The sequence below is a fragment of the Lissotriton vulgaris genome, chromosome 2_1 (assembly GCF_964263255.1).
Source record: "Lissotriton vulgaris chromosome 2_1, aLisVul1.2, whole genome shotgun sequence".
NCBI lineage: Eukaryota > Metazoa > Chordata > Amphibia > Caudata > Salamandridae > Lissotriton > Lissotriton vulgaris.
Window position 1 is genome coordinate 1,668,048,716 of NC_141687.1, and position 16,191 is coordinate 1,668,064,906.

Here is a 16,191-nt window from a genome sequence, read left to right on the forward strand (position 1 = left end):
GATGGGCAGCAGCAGTTCAAGCTTCCCTCACTCTTGCAAAGAACAGGCACAGGATGGGTTGTGCAGCGTCCCTCACTCTTGTACAGAACAGGTACAGGATGTGCAGTAGCAGTGCAATCTTCCCTCACTCGCACAGAACAGGCACAGGATGGGCAGTGCAAGCGTCCCTCACTCTCGTACATAACAGGTACAGGATGGGCAGCACTCTTGCACAGAACAGGCAAAGGATGACCAGCACTCTCACACAGAACAGGCACAGGATGGGCATCAGCAGTGCAATCTTCCCTCACCCGCACATAACAGGCACAGGATGGGCAGCACTCTCGCACAGAACAGGCAAAGGATGGCCAGCACTCTCGCACAGAACAGGCACAGGTTGGCAGCAGCAGTGTTATCGTCCCTCATTCTCGCACAGACCAGGCACAAGATGGGCAGCAGCAGTGCAAGCTTACCTCCCTCACGCACAAAACAGGCACAGGATGAGCAGCAGCAGTGCAAGCTTCCCCCACTCTCGCACAAAACAGGCATAGCATGGGCAGCAGCAGTCCAATCTTCTCTCACTCACACACAAAACAGGCACAGGATGGGCAGAAGCTGTTGTAAACTTCCCTCAGTCTCGCACAGAACAGGTCCAGGATGGAAAGCAGCAGTGCAAGCTTCCCCCACTCTCTCACAAAACAGGCATAGCAAGGGCAGCAGCAGTCCAATCTTCTCTCACTCACACACAAAACAGGCATAGGATGGGCAGAAGCTGTTGTAAACTTCCCTCAGTCTCGCACAGAACAGGTCCAGGATGGAAAGCAGCAGTGCAAGCTTTCCTCACCCTCACACAGAACAGGCACAAAATGGGCAGCAGCAGTGCAAGCTTCCCTCACTCTTACACAGAACAGGCACAGAATGGGCAGCATCAGTGCAAGCTTCCCTCACTCTCACACAGAACAGGCACAAGATGGGCAGCAGCAGTGCAAGCTTCCCTCCCTCACACACAGAACAGGCACAGGATGGGCAGCAGCAGTACAAGCTTCCATCATGCAGAGAGCAGTTATAGCGTGTTCAGTTGCTGTGCAACCTTGCCTTATACTCCGAACAGGGCATGCACGGGATAGGCAGTAGCAATACAAGCTTCCCTCACTTTCCCACAGAAAAGTCACAGGATAGACAGCTGCAGTGAAGTGTCTAACAAGCACACCGCAGTTGTAGTATGGACAGTGAAAATGCAAGGTTTCCTCGCGGTGTGTACTGCTGAGGCACAGTACACGTGTGATGTATTAGAGTAAGACTATTGACATGAGAGTGCAAACATTTAGAGGAAGCTTCTCTGAAGAGATACAGAGGCAGTCCGAGGTAAGCATAACTAAACCAGGACAAAACATTACATGTTCCTGCCCATTTAAGCCAAGAAGACAACATGGATTTTTACCGGCATCGGCAATCACAAGGACAAATATTCCAACATGAATCATTTTGCATGAGGGCGTGGCTTGGGCGCCGATGGCGATGGTCGCCTGAGCGCTCGGCTCCGGGACTGAGCCCGAGATTATCCTGAACATCGGAGGCTGAGGGGCACCCCAAACCCCGCATTCGGTTGAGCGAGGCGACGACACCCTGCCGGGGGCCTTGGTGAAGTTTGGACGAGGGTTGCTCCGGAGAAATGCCGAAGTTTGCGGAGCTGCGGAGTGCGCCCCAACATGGCGCCCGGACCCCGTTGTCCCCTTGATCGAAATTACTGAATTGAAGAGGTCTCGCGGGTGTCGACTGGCACCCGGCGTCACCATCCTCGGTTGTTTTAGACATTGGACATTGACAGGCTCGGACCTTTTGCAACGGGCTCATACTCGATTAGACGACCGGGCGGGTGCCCACGCACTAGAGGGCACCGGGTGCGGGTGCCCTATGATCCAGGCGGTGATCCGCATCGCGACTCCGCAACTAGCTACGATCTCCTGGCCAGTCCAACTACATGGGAGGCGCGACACTCTGGCGCCACAGATCAACCGAGGGAGTTGGTGGCCCTCACCCCGGAGCTATAGTGGGTGAACGGGCCTGCCCGACCCGGCGACGGTTGTCTCCGCCCCCTCATCGGTGCCCTCGGACGCCGTGGCGGTGGCGTGAGCCGAAGCGGCGGAGTCTCCACAGGCTCTGGAGAAGGAGATCGCCCATACCCGAAGTGAGAACGAACTCCCGGGAAGGTCGTGATCGACACCTGTACACGGAGACGCCTACTCCGGGACCCTCACGGAGAGCCCCTGGCAGCATGGGGAAACCTAAAGGAGCCAAGGGATCCAACCAGACCACCTCGGACTCTGAAGCCCAGGACAAGGAAGAGCATGGCGACCCAAAAAGACCTGGTGGCGCACCGCTGCAGCAACAGTTCGACCGTGTACTGGAGGCGATAGAGGCTACGCGGTCGGCCCTCCAACAGGACATTGCTCAGGTGGCGACGGGCCTGGGCCTCCTTAGGGCGGACCATGGTAAACTCTCAGACCGGGTCAAGGAGGTGGAGGGCACGGTGAAAACTTTGGAACCGGCGCAGAGAACCCTGGCTGCGACGATAAAGGATGCCTTATCCCGAATCGAGACCCTCGAACGGAGGGCGGAGGATGCGGAAGGCCGCAACAGGAGAAATAACATTCGAGTGGTGGGCCTGCCGGAAAAAATCGAGGATGGCGATATGGTGCGATACTTGGAGACCTGGCTCCGAGACACGGTGGTCCCGGAGGGTCTGTCCTCCTTCTACACTCTAGAACGGGCCCACAGAGTCCCAGCACGGCCCCCACAGCTGGGCCGTACCCCAAGGCCGGTGGTGGCGCGGTTGCTACATTTTCGGGACAGAGACTTGATCCTGAATGCCGCCAGGCACAATGGCCCGTTCCAAGTTGCGAACAGTCAGGTGAACATCTTCCCTGACTACACCTACGAGACGCAGCGCAAGCGGTTCTCCTTCCTGGCGGTTAAGCGCGAACTCAGGAGTGAGGGCATCCAATATTCACTCCTATTTCCTGCAAAGCTCCGCGTCATTGTCGACGACAAAACCCAGTTCTTCGACACCCCGGAGGAGGTCTGTGACTGGCTCGAACTGTACCGGACAGGGAAAGATGGTTTTGGCGCCTCGACCCAACAGGCGGATGAGCCGGAACAAAGGAGGCGATCCAAGAGGGTCAGGAATCGCCGCGGCCGCACGGGAGGGCCCTCGACTGCGGAGACATCTTCGGAACGGAGGGGAGTGTTGGAAGTTCTGTCGGAACTGTCGGGAGCAAGAGACGGAGCCATCGAGGAGGAGGAAGAAAACCCGGGTGCTCAGGGGGCACCATCGGACTCGGAGGATTCAGTGGCAGACAGTACCCATACACCGGTGATCACACCGAAATCGGTGGAGGACCTTCTGGACGGACAAGGGTAACGGGGTATGCTGCCCTGTTTTGGGTGGGGGCCCGGCAGGGGGGAGGCGGTTGCCGTCCTTTATTGCTGACAACGAAGGAGGGAGGGTTGGGGGGCCTCTGCTCTTGCCCCGGAAGGTTTTAACACCGGGGGGGGCTTGCTATAGTCCTGGTAGCCTGGGCGACGAGGGCCCACTGCCTCCGCCCAGCCCGCACCTGGCCCATAAGGCCTTCCTACGGTGGCGACCGTAGGACTAGTGGGGGTTTTGGGTTGATATACGCCGAGGTTTGGATGGGATCTAGATGGTGTAGTTTGGGTCCTGTTCTGGGGTGGTTGGGGGGGGGGCTTTGTTGGTTTTTGGGTAGTTTGGTTTTGGTTGGGGAAAATGGCCGCCATCAGCGCTGGGAGGATTGATGCTTTTTCTTTGTGGGGACCCGAACGGGGAGACTGTGCAAGAACACTCTGGGACAATGGCTGATGTTGCTAACTTGAAATGTGTTACTTGGAACGTGAGGGGGCTTCACACTATGTCCAGGCGTCACAAGGTCCATGCTTATTTAGTGCGTAGGGGAGTGCAAATGGCGCTGCTGCAGGAAACGCATCTGAACAAGGCGGAAGGGGCGGCGCTTCAGCGTAGGTGGCGAGGGCAGGTCTTTTCCACGGCGTACTCTGCTTATGCCAGGGGGGCGCTAATATGGATTAGGGCAGGAGTCCCCTTCCAGGTCACGAGGACGGTGTTGGACCCAGAGGGGCGTTTCGTGGCCATCTCAGGCACGCTAGGAGGGAGGGACCTGAACGTTTGTTGTGTGTATGCTCCTAATGTAGACCAGACTGCCTTCCTTTCCAGGTTATCGGGCTCGTTGGCCCACTTTTTCGCCGGGCCCCTCCTGCTGGGGGGAGACTTTAACTCCGTAGTGGATGTGGACATAGACCGCTCGCATCCCCCGCTCCCCGATTCCCCGGTCCGGCGTACGGCTAAGGGTCGTCAAGACTGGCAGACCCGCTGGGGTTTGACGGATATTTGGAGGGCGCATCACCCCGCGTCTAGAGATTATTCTTACTTCTCGAGCCTCCATGAGCTGCATGTCAGGCTAGATGGCTTTCTTGGCTCGCCCGAACTAGTTTCGGCAGCGATCCGATCAGAGTACTTATCGCGGACCATCTCGGACCATAACCCCCTCCTGTTGGACATTCGTTGGTTCCCCGGGACGCCGGCAGTACCCACCTGGAAGATGCGCCCCGAGATCCTCGAGGACAGTGTCTTCAAGGCGGACCTAGGGGAGAGAATCACGGATTATTTTGCGTCCAACGGCGGTTCCGCGAATACTAGGGCGTTCGAATGGGACGCTTTTAAGGTAGTGGTGAGGGGCTACTGTATCTCTAAGAAGGTGGGCATGAGGCGTGTTATCCTGGCTGATTTAGACACAGCGGACCGGGCACTCCGCGAGCTTGAAGTTAGCCGCCCCGGACACCCGGAATTGCAAACACAAACGGTAGAGGCGAGGGAGAAGGTAGCGGTGGAGGTCGAACGGCTCCGCTGTTTTGATTATAAGGCCTACACGGTCCGGTCTATTGCGGAGGGAGACAGGTCGAGTGCGTTGCTGGCGTGGTTGGCCAACCCTACGCGCCAGTCCCAGACGACGACAAATATGCGTAGGGCAGATGGGACCGAGGTATGCACCCAACCGGAGATTCTTAGTTGCTTCCGGCATTACTACGAAAGTTTATATCGCAGTCGCTCCGCACGTGACCCAGACCGGATTGATAACTATCTTAGCCCACTGGAACTCCGCACAGTAGGACAGGAAGTAGCGGAAACCCTGGGTTCTGATATCGACTTGGGGGAGATCCGCGGGGCCATCAAACGGATGGCGAGGAACAAGACCCCGGGACTAGATGGCCTTCCGGTGGAGTTCTATGCAGCTTACGCTGACCTCTTGGCCCCTCGGTTACTGGTGGTCTACAGGGAAGCGAAGAGGTTGGGTCGACTCCCTGGCTCGATGTGTGAGGCGTTGGTGGTTCCTCTCCTCAAACCGGGCCGAGACCCATCTGACCCGGGGTCCTACCGTCCCCTATCAATGTTGACGGTGGACTACAAAATATTGAGCAGCATCTTGGCCTCGAGGCTGCTGGGACATATGAGTTCCCTAGTGCATGAGGACCAGGCCGGTTTCATCCCACGGCGGAATACGACCATGAACATCCGAAGGTTGTTTCGCTTGCTTGGGGAACCATTCGTGGATGCCCCGTCCCCGGTAGTCTTGTCGGTGGACCTGGAGAAGGCTTTTGATAGCCTAGAGTGGGACTACCTATGCACGGTTTTACGGAGATTCGGCCTCGGGGAGGGGTTTGTCAAATGGACTGCAGTCCTCTACGCTTCCGCTTCGGCCAGGGTCAGATCGGGCCCTTTGATTTCATCGCGATATCCGGTGGAGCGTGGCACGCGGCAGGGGTGCTCCTTGTCCCCGCTTCTTTTTGCGCTGGCGGTGGAGCCACTGGCGATGCGCCTTCGCTCGGGAGCCCACTATACGGGCCTGTGGACGGCGGCGGGCCCGCATTATGTCTCGCTATATGCGGACGACCTGTTGCTCTTCCTGGAGGAGCCGGTCGACGCTTTGCGGGGAGCGGAAGTAGCGCTAACGGAGTTCGGAGCGGTCTCAGGCCTCCAAGTGAATTGGTCTAAGACCTGCCTCTTCCCGATGCGCAGGGGTACCCCCGCCCCTGCGCTAAGTAAGGAGATCAGATGGGAGCCCGACTGCTTTAAATACCTTGGGGTATTTGTGTACCACGACCAACCCGACCTCCTGGATGGGAACATTGCCCGTTGCATGCGAGCACTCCGAGGTTGCATGGACTTTTGGGCCACGCTGCCGCTCTCAGTGGCAGGTCGTATCGCCCTGCTCAAAATGGTGGCGCTCCCCCGGCTATTGTATTACTTCCGAACTTTGCCGATCTGGGTCCCACCGGCCACGTTTCGCCGCCTGCGTTCTATGGTGGTCGGGTTCCTTTGGGGAACGGGCCGGCGGCGGGTAGCCCTCAATACCCTGATGAGGCCGAAGGACGAGGGGGGGCTCGCTGTGCCGGACTTCGAGAAGTACTATCTGGCGGCCTAGCTCCAGACCTACACCCAGGAGATAGCCAGGGAATTCAGAGGCCCGGAAGGCGGTAGAGGGACGGGTATGGCCAGGCACGTCCTCTCCTTTATCGCGCTGCGACAACGCTTGGTCCTACGGGACTTGTCGATGGAGGAGCGGACTATCCGACTATGTTGGAATCGGGCTCACGCTAGAGGACACCTACGGACGCCATATGCGCCTGAAATACCGTTGGGGATGCTGACGGCCCTCCCACACGGAGGGGATTGGTCACGATTGGCGGACTGGGAGGATTCCGGTTTACAGCTCGTCGGGGACCTGTACGAGGACGGAGCGCTCCTGTCCTTTCATGATCTCATTGACCGCTTCGGGATCCCCCGGGGCGACTTTCTGCTGCACTCGGCCATTGTGCGAGCGATCCAGGCGCACTGGCAGAACGGGCTAGAGGAACCCCAATTGTCTCAGGTGTGCCAGTACGTAATGATGTCAGCGGGCACGGTGAAGGCGGTCACTTGCCTCTACGGCAGGTTGATTACCGAGGGGTTGGTTCCTCTCACCACATTGAAGTCCCGCTGGGAAGAGGACATTGGTAGGGAGATCCCGGAGACGACCTGGGCCCAGTTGGTGAGGCGTGCCTGGAAGGGTACACGTAGCGCCCGTTTCCAACTGGTCCACTATTATGTTCTCCATAGAGCGTACCTGACCCCGGTTAAGATCAGGCGTTATTTTGCCACGGCTTCAGCGGAATGCCCTAGGTGCCCGGCTCAGGAGGCGGACCTCCTACACATGCTATGGGCCTGTCCAGGACTGACGTCCTACTGGCAGGAGGTAGCGACGACTCTGGAGGGGGTGACAGGGAGGCACTTATCATTCGAGGTGGCGGTAGGGCTCTTGCACTGGTTCCCCCATACCCCCCGGAATAAAATTTCCAGTAAATTTATCGACCTGGGGCTCCTACTTGCTAAGCGAGAGGTGACCAGGAACTGGAAGGCACGAGCTGGTCCTGCAGGCAGCAGATGGCACAGTGAGCTTTTGAAATGGGCGGCGGGTGAGAGCGCGCTAAGATACCAGCTGGCTTGGAGGCAGGGCAATGAGAAGGCGCAGGAGGCCGCGTTAGAGTGGGAAACGCTGGTGCAGGCCCTCAGGGATTATTGTACCCCCAGCGACTCCGAAGGTGAAGAAGCAACTCGCCCCGAGTCCCGATAAACATTAGCATTGACAGCACTATTACCTTCCCCGTGGGTCAAGCAGTGGATCCTATGTTGATGAGCTCCCTGGCGCTGATGGTGGGGGGGGGGGGGAGGGGGGGTTCACAGTTAATGGGTGTTCCGAGGGGGGGGTTTATTTTGGGGGTTTTGGGTTTGTTTAGAAAAGCAGATGACGGACAGTGTGTTATCCGGACCAGCTCCAGCACTCTATTGACCCCTGCTGCATTTGCCGCCCAACCCCAGGGGTATGGGCTAATTGGCTGTGTACAAACGTTATGGAGGAGGGTCGGTAGGCCTTATTTTGTATATGTTGTTCATAATACAATGCTGGTCGCTACTGTATTGATTTACTGATTCCTGCAATAAAAATATATTTAAAAAAAAAAAAAAAAAAAAATGAATCATTTTGCATGTCAACCTCCAGCATCCTCCACTGAGAAGAGCAGCCTGTGTGAGGGCTGCAAAGGGGGCTTGCAGCTGTGGCAACACATGTGTAATCCACAAAAGGCACAGTACTTACAGTACTTACAAGTGGCAGCTAACTGTTACTCCTGAGGCGTGCATATGAGAGGCAACTGCACCACAGGAATGCAGGGTGCCACATAATTGCACTTATATCTAGAATATTACGCAGTTATAAACCAGGGCCAGACTGAGAACACAAATCAGCTCTGGCAATTTTATCGGACCTCCCCCTGGGAGGCGGGGGTCGGTGGGGCAGGGAGGGGCGAGGGTGCAAGTGTGGAGCACTGCTGCATAACTAAACCGGCCCCCAGCACTGCTGCTTTTGTTACTGGGGGGGGGGGGCGGTGCAACCCGGCCCCAGGTAACAAAACCGGCGCCCACTGCTGCAAAAACAGCCCCCAGTAACACAACTGGCCCCCACCCTTCCAACCTCCCAGGGAAACACCCAGTGCCAACTATGGCCAGTCCGGCCCTGATGTACACCTTTTGCTCTCTCTGGTGGAATGGCTGTTATACAACTGGAAATAACTTGATCTGTGCATTAAAAAGTGGGCAGGATTTTGCACAGGACATTTAAGGAAGTTCTACAACGTACTAAACAAGTTTTGTGTGACGCTCCTCACTTTTTTGTGGCACAAGTTGTAAAAAATGTTTACTTGACAATCATTTTCAAAGTCAAGGCACAATATTCGTGTGTTTGAAAGGAAACCCATTCCAGAAAGGCTGACATGTGTCCTTTTGCATGCGCATGCACACGTCACGATGTAAGCTTGCATGTGCATCATGCCACGTGCAAACATGCATTATGACGTGCATAGATTGCAAAGTGGGCGCCATATTTTGAAATTTACTATTCAAACATCTTGGAGCAGGACATTAAAAAAAAAAGTGTGTGCAAAAGTGCATTACAGAAAGGATCTATAATTTTTACACAAATAGATTTAATAAAAGATGAGGGGTGCAGAGAAAGCAACCTGTGATCTTGTGGGGATGCCTGGGAGAATGGGGGCGGGAGGACGAACAGAAGGGGATAGAGTAAAAAAAAAACATAGGCACTTCTTGGGGTGTTGAAATCTAAAAGAAGCAAGTAGTTTCCTGAATGCAAGCAAGGTCAAGCAGGGTCAGCAGTGGAAGCATACAAGTCAACCAATCACAGCACTGTGAGACCCAAAGGCTCCTGGGTACGGCAAACCCAAGACTAGGGAGGAAAGGTGTTGATTGAAGAGCAGGGAAAAACACACCGAAAACAACGCCCTCCAATCATGTGCAAGGGGCTGACCAAAAGTCTACTCTGTGTATATTGGAAGTAATAGGTCTGGCCAACAGACAGCTTATGCTGACTGTAGTCAAAACCTAATAAGAGTAGTTCACCTAATTAATCAAGTACATTTGCTCCCGTTTTTGCTACCAATGACCAAACCACATCTACATGCTCTATTTAAATACAGAGTCCTTACTTACTTCCACGGTCCTACAAACTAGTGATATTGAGAGGGAGAAGATTGTACCCTAATTCACTTGCATTCTTTTCCTATTTGTTGTGGCTCTTAATAAAAAAAAGATTATGCAATTAGGGCCATAATGTTAGCACTTGTATAAATCAATAAATAATTCCCAATTTAAAAAGTACCCACAAATAGCAAGCCTGACCAAGCCATTGGGTCTGGTTTGTAGTTTGTAGTTTGAATCCCGACTGAAACCTTTAAGAAAAGTGTACTGCAGTGAAAACAACAACACAAAAATGATGTATTTGTAATGTAATGTAATGTAATGTAATGTAAATACCCATTTATAACGCGCGACAATCGCTCCAAGGAGCATCTAGGCGCCCAGAAAAGGACCACCAGATGTTAGGTAGTTCCTATGCTTACTTGACTTACTTATTTCTGTATACAATGCATATATGAGACAAAGAATGCAATGTGTGATGATGTCATGCACTTTGAGATGTTTAAAATAGTCCATCATGCATTCCATTGAAAGCCCTTCCTAGAAAGCGGAATGATACACCAAATAGCCAGTGGCATTATGTGAGACTCCTCTGGGTGGAGCCACAGGCCAATCTATGTACAGTTTAAAGCACAGGCAGCTATAGGTCTTACAGACAGCTGCTCTGTCAAGCCAGACTTAAAAAGGTTCCTTTCACTAACAAGATTTTTAGAACAGTTCAGTAATGGAGAAAAAAGTCTTCACTCGTGGAGACCTGCAACATTCATAGAACAAGTCAATAGTATACGTATCATGAGACCATGGATCACCAGATTTTATTTCACATAAACTCTCTTTAATATTAATCCAGTATATACGTGGAAATATCACGTGTCAAAGGTCAGACTCGATTCCATTTAAAGCAAAATGGCCATGTCTGTTCATTAGTGGAATCTGGTGAAATAATACTGCCTGCTTGTTGGGGGACTTGTGGCTTTAGCTCCTGAAGTCCTCTGCCTCCCTCAAGAGACCAAGAAAGCAGTTGCTTCCTGCGTCATGCTCCAAAATATGGACTCTCATTGAGTATATATTTAAATTCAAGATCACTGCCACATTCATGCACTGAACATAATTTATCCTATACCAACTGAAGTACACCCCAAATTCACGTGCATCCATTCACCATATAGGCCCAGAAGCCACATCCGATGGTCTCGGTACTGGAGATGGTACGAGGGCAATGGGCATACACAACAGTGTTATTTCAAGGGACGAAAGTTACTAGTTTATAAAGCATCACATTGATAGCTAAACTGTATCAACATGCAGGGCACCACACATCCAGATTTGGCCGCCATGTTGGAATCAGGACGGAATTCCTTCCATTGCAGCGAATACTTCACTGCGTCTCTAGGCCCACATCACACATATTATGGACTCCATTATGAATTCTAAATGAATTTCCTTGTAGCCAGAAAGACAAAAGGGCACCTTTTCCATATTGCTACTATACAGGGTGCTTAGAACTGGTTATGCAGAAACCATCCTTCACAAGGATGCACAAGTAACCTCAGTCGCCATGTTGAAATTATTTCAGATTTCCATTTTATTGCCCATGAGGCTCTGTAATGCATCACAAGAATCACCTCGCATAACGTTGGTGGATTTCAGCGCCATGTTGGATCCCTGGCTGATTTTTCTTGCAACCAATAAGAACAAGAAAGGTAATCTCCTGTTTCTCCAGTGGGACATGAGTGCTATAATAATTATAGCAAGGCATTTCCTACTAATCTGGTGATACAGTCAGGGCCATCTTAACAGCATTATAGGCCCCCAGGCAAAGCAGTGCACTGGGCCCTGCCTACACAACCACTCACAGGAATAGAAATGTTTAACTGAAAATGAGTGTTAAATTTTGGTCTGCACAGGGCCCCTATGCTTGTAGGGCCCTCGGGCAACTGCCCAGCATGCCCATGCACCGGATACAGTGTGATGTAGTGCCGGGCCCACGTTGCTGCACAGCTCACTCGCTCACGCGCCACCACAATCTTAAAGTGGTGTGGTTCACTTTCTGCATTTATCTAGTGATCAAAGAACAGCGTGAGTGATGCTTTGTGCTTGAGTACGCTTCAGAGACAACACCTTCCCTGCAGTTCATTCCCCTGTACGGCAGCAGCGCTGTTGTCTCTGGTCTCAACCGCACACTGAGCACAACAGCTCCTAGGGCTTGCGCGAGTTTGCTGTGGTGGCGGTGGACAAGGACTCATTAGCTTCTCCCCTTACCAACGTGGATTCAGACACAAAGAGGAAAAATGCCAAAATTGCTGTCACTCAATATGACTGCCATTGCAGTCCAGTGGAAATCATCCAAAATGAGACTGGCAATGCAAAAAGAACCAATGGCGGAAGGGAGCAGGTCTGTGCCTATGCTCTTCTGTGGGCTGAAACAACATTTGAATGACACTCCAATTGAGTAATCGCTGAAGGAGCCGGGCCCAAATCTCCAATATGTATTATTATTTTTACGTATGTCTATATTTATTATTTCTGTTATAAAATCATGGCACACAGCAGAAGATAAACAGCTAAAGCTGTCTATAGACCATGCCTAAAAATGCCTCCTACTCGGTTCATAATGGCATCCTATTCACAAACTGCATTTTGTAGTATGTAAAGAAGTACTAAAACAGTGCTAGTCACATTCTACAAGATGCTATTCACAAACCTACAGCCGGAGACCTCTGCCTCTCGTACCTCTTCTGTACAGAGATATCTGCCACGGAGACGGAGATCTCCGCGCAAGTTCGAGTACCTAATAGTAATGAATGTGGAATGGAAAAGAAGTGACTCAAAAATGAGGAATACTTTCTACTAAATGGAAGGGGTTTATGATCATTTAAAGATGGGGTTAGGTAGTAACACACCCACACAAGATTAAGGCCATTGCTATTCACAAACTACAGTCTTAAACTTACTACAGCCTTAAAGCTGTAAAAACGTACAGATGTACCCAGCCTTGGACTAAGTCAAGCTCCACAAATGGCCCCTCATATTGACTGCAACACACTACCATAAAAAACAACTGAGGCAGAGAAATAAAATAACACTCCATAGACATTAATGTTAAATACATTTCATTATTTCAGCATTTGTATTTAATTTGTATATGTATTTGTATAATAAAAATTACATGTATTTTTTAATTATTTAATTCTAAAATGTAAAAATACTTCGTATAAAAAATTAAATAAAACTTTTAAACTCATAAAAATAAAAGTTTACTTAACATCCATTTTTGACAGCTTTTATTAAATAAAATAAATAATATATATTAGTGAAGGTGTTTTTAAAAATAATTGTTTACCTTTTATTACTTATAATTTGAATTAATCAATTATTTAATCCCATTTTATTTTATTACTTCTAGGTTAAAAGTTAATTTATCTTAAAATATTTGTAGTATTTTCTAAAATCTGATATGCTTTAATAATTATCCCTATACTTTCCCATAGGGAGATCTTCACCGCAATTGTGGGGATCTCCACCTATGTGTGCATAGTTACTGGTAGTAACTTTGGTACTCATAAAGCCTATTGTAGGAGGCTCCACCTGCTGATCTGAGGAGGTGGAGACAGGTAAGTCTACATTTAGAGGTAGGTCTACATTTGTTATGCTGAATAGCAAAAAGAGTAGCGATACACCTACGCGTAGGAGTAAGTATACATGTGTATATTTATCTTTGTGAATTGACCTTCTTGTCCCAAACAGTATCCCTCTGTGATGAAGTGATAACTGCTTCTGACAAAGGTTAGGTTCAACCTGTACTAAAAAGCAACCACTCTGATCAGCTCATTGATAGGCATTTACGATTCATGAATAAAGTATTTTGCACACTTCTCAAGGAATCCAGACATGCACTTATAGGTTGAGTTTTTGTTAGGCCTGTGTACCAGTTTAAGTGCTGAACAAAGCTGTCTCCTTAAATTTATGAATTAAGACTGGTATTTCGTGGGTATTCAGAGACATTTTAAAGCGTGGGCAAAGTGGGCAATTGCCCAGGGTCCCCACCTCCGAAGGGGCTCCCTGAATAGGTGAACTTGTTCTCTATTTGATATCTGCCTATTCTATTTTTTTTTATCTAAACTTATCTATCTTTACTTCTGACTCTTTCTCTCTCTACCTAGTGTCATCGTAAGGATTTTGGGGGTCCCCAGACAAGATATATTTAAACAAATGTTAAACAAACATATCATTTAGTATTGTTGGCATCGTGGGCTTGAATTAGGAGAACATTGGTGACAAAATTCAAAACTTTTCCGACCGGAGGCCCCCAAAGAATGTCTTGCCCGTTGCTCCCACAATACTTGATATAATACTGAGTGGGTTCAGTTTCCTGAGACCCACAGGAGCCTGTAGAAAAGTTCAGTTGTGATACCTGCCCTCTACTACCCGCTGCTACGTACCTCACTAGTGTCTTGCATGTCTCCTCTGTTGCAGGCGTCCAGCTCTGGTGCGGGTTCTTCTCGTTGACTGCCCATGGTTCTACGGATGATGGCGTGGTGAACGAATTCAAGAGAATCTCTTGTGCCAACCAGAGATCACAGGACTTCTTTCCGACTGTCTAGGACCATTTTGACTCACTCTTGTAATCTGCACTACACAGGGACAGGGCCTTTCTGCTTTCACTCAGGGACCTTTTTCACCCTGAGTCTGTTATCCAAACCCCCTCTTATCCCAATCACTCTCTCCACTTGTGTGGAGGGTGCAGGCTAACTCTGCATTTCACACACACGTTAGGAACACCGAGGCGTGCACCTACACATCCTCCTATGGTGTGCACCCTGCAGTGTAGATGCTCCTTTCCCGTTTAGCATAATCAGCCTTTATGATATCGTTAGTTAAAAAAAAGGCAAAGGCTCTACTTGATTTGTGAATGTTCATGTTTTTTTTTATAGAGTAGCCAATGGGCAATTTCGCCAGACTAGTAATAGCCAACTAGGCAATTTCTCATCGATTTGATTGTCAAAAGACCAAAAATCAAATAAGTACATTTATGCAAATGTAAATTTTAACCAATTGATTCTGTGATTAAAACTAAATCCATCAACAGTATTGATTGTTTTACACGAGTGCTGATTACTTCAAATGTGCTGATTACTTTTGGTGTGCGTCTGTGGGGGGAAGAGGGTTGTATGTTCCGATCCTTTGATCTTAGTGGATTACTTAAAAAAATACTCTGCAGGAATGTGTAAAAAATCTTACTTTATCAATGCATGGAATATAGAACTTCCCCTGGTATTTCCAACTTTTCATCTCATTGTAAAATGGCATCCCAAAACTCAGTCAATTCACTTTATTTAACTAACTGAAAATAAAGTTAGAAGTTGGTACACTGTGTTTGTCTTCAAGACTACTGAGTTATTGTTTTTAAAATACATTCAACAAGTATTGTCAAAGCCAAGAGGTCTTTTTTGTTTTTAAATAAGCACTGCTAAAACAAAAAGACCTGGCTTATAACCTGAAATACTAGCCACACCACTTGACTTTGGCAATGCTTAATCTTGCACGCTGGGCTCTTTACCTGACTAAGACATGATATTTAAATACACAGAAAATACACAAGAAACCCCTAAGTCAAATGTTTTGACAAGCTGCAGTTGGCCCTTTCCTGATGCAGTCAGCAGTACCATAGGCTGGTACTAGAGGTCCCTGAAGCCAAACACAGGCCCTTTCTTTAGCAGACTGCAGTACATTATGATTAGGGCTCCTGGTTTTATGTTATTTTTTTTTTAACAATTTCGTCTGTATTTATCCATATTTCTTTTTGGGTAATTTTTTCTGTATTTATCCACATTTATTTTTGTTGCAAGCAAAAGAAGAAGCTGCAGCTAGTATTTTTCCATATTTATTTAAATAGACAATGCACACTTGAACTCGGTTGTTATAGGTATATATATATATATATATATATATATATGAACAACAAGTCCTGACCGCCAAGAGTAGCGGTTACAGCAGGCGTAGACCTCCACTCCAAAAAGGGTGTTTAGTACGTGCAGAAACACCAAAGAAGCCACATCATTAGTTCGGGTGCAAGCAATCCATGTTTATTCACAGCAAAGTGAAAGAGCAAGTGCCCTCCTTGACGCGTTTCGCTCCGCAAGCGGAGCTTGATCACATGACGCGTCAGCATTTAACTTTAATGGCAGATTTACAACCCCCTTGCGCCTCTTTTACACTGCAGTGGCGTCACTTTTGTGACACAGCGGCAGCGCAAAAGATGCGCCATGGTGCGGGGTATTTACAACGTGACGCATCTGGGAGATGTGTCACGTTGTAAAGCCCTGCGCCATAAGGAGGCGCTCTGGCACAGGGGGGGGGCGCGTTCCTTCTCAGGAATGCCTCCTAAAAGTGGCTGAGTGAAATGTACAAGAATTCACTCAGTCACTTTTAGGCCAATGCTGCATCAAAACGCTGCGCCTGCTTGAAGCAGGCGTAAGGCTTGACCCAGCATTGGACAGATAGGGCACCCCCAAGCCTTGCTGGAGCTGCGTTGCGCTTGCGACGCAAATCCAGCAATGCTCCGCCTTTATGGCACAGATGCGTCACGCATCTGT

General features: G+C 49.6%; 1 protein-coding gene across 2 annotated transcripts in view; it reads left to right on the forward strand.

The window, feature by feature from the left end:
• The window catches only part of LOC147733052 (uromodulin-like), a 195,197-nt gene extending 180,511 nt beyond the window's left edge, over nt 1-14,686 (forward strand). For both annotated transcript variants that reach the window (XM_086957618.1, XM_086957619.1), the window contains exon 9: nt 14,072-14,686. The gene's annotated coding sequence lies outside the window, so the exon portion shown is untranslated. The remainder of the gene's footprint in view (nt 1-14,071) is intronic.
• Nucleotides 14,687-16,191: the final 1,505 nt, after the last annotated feature.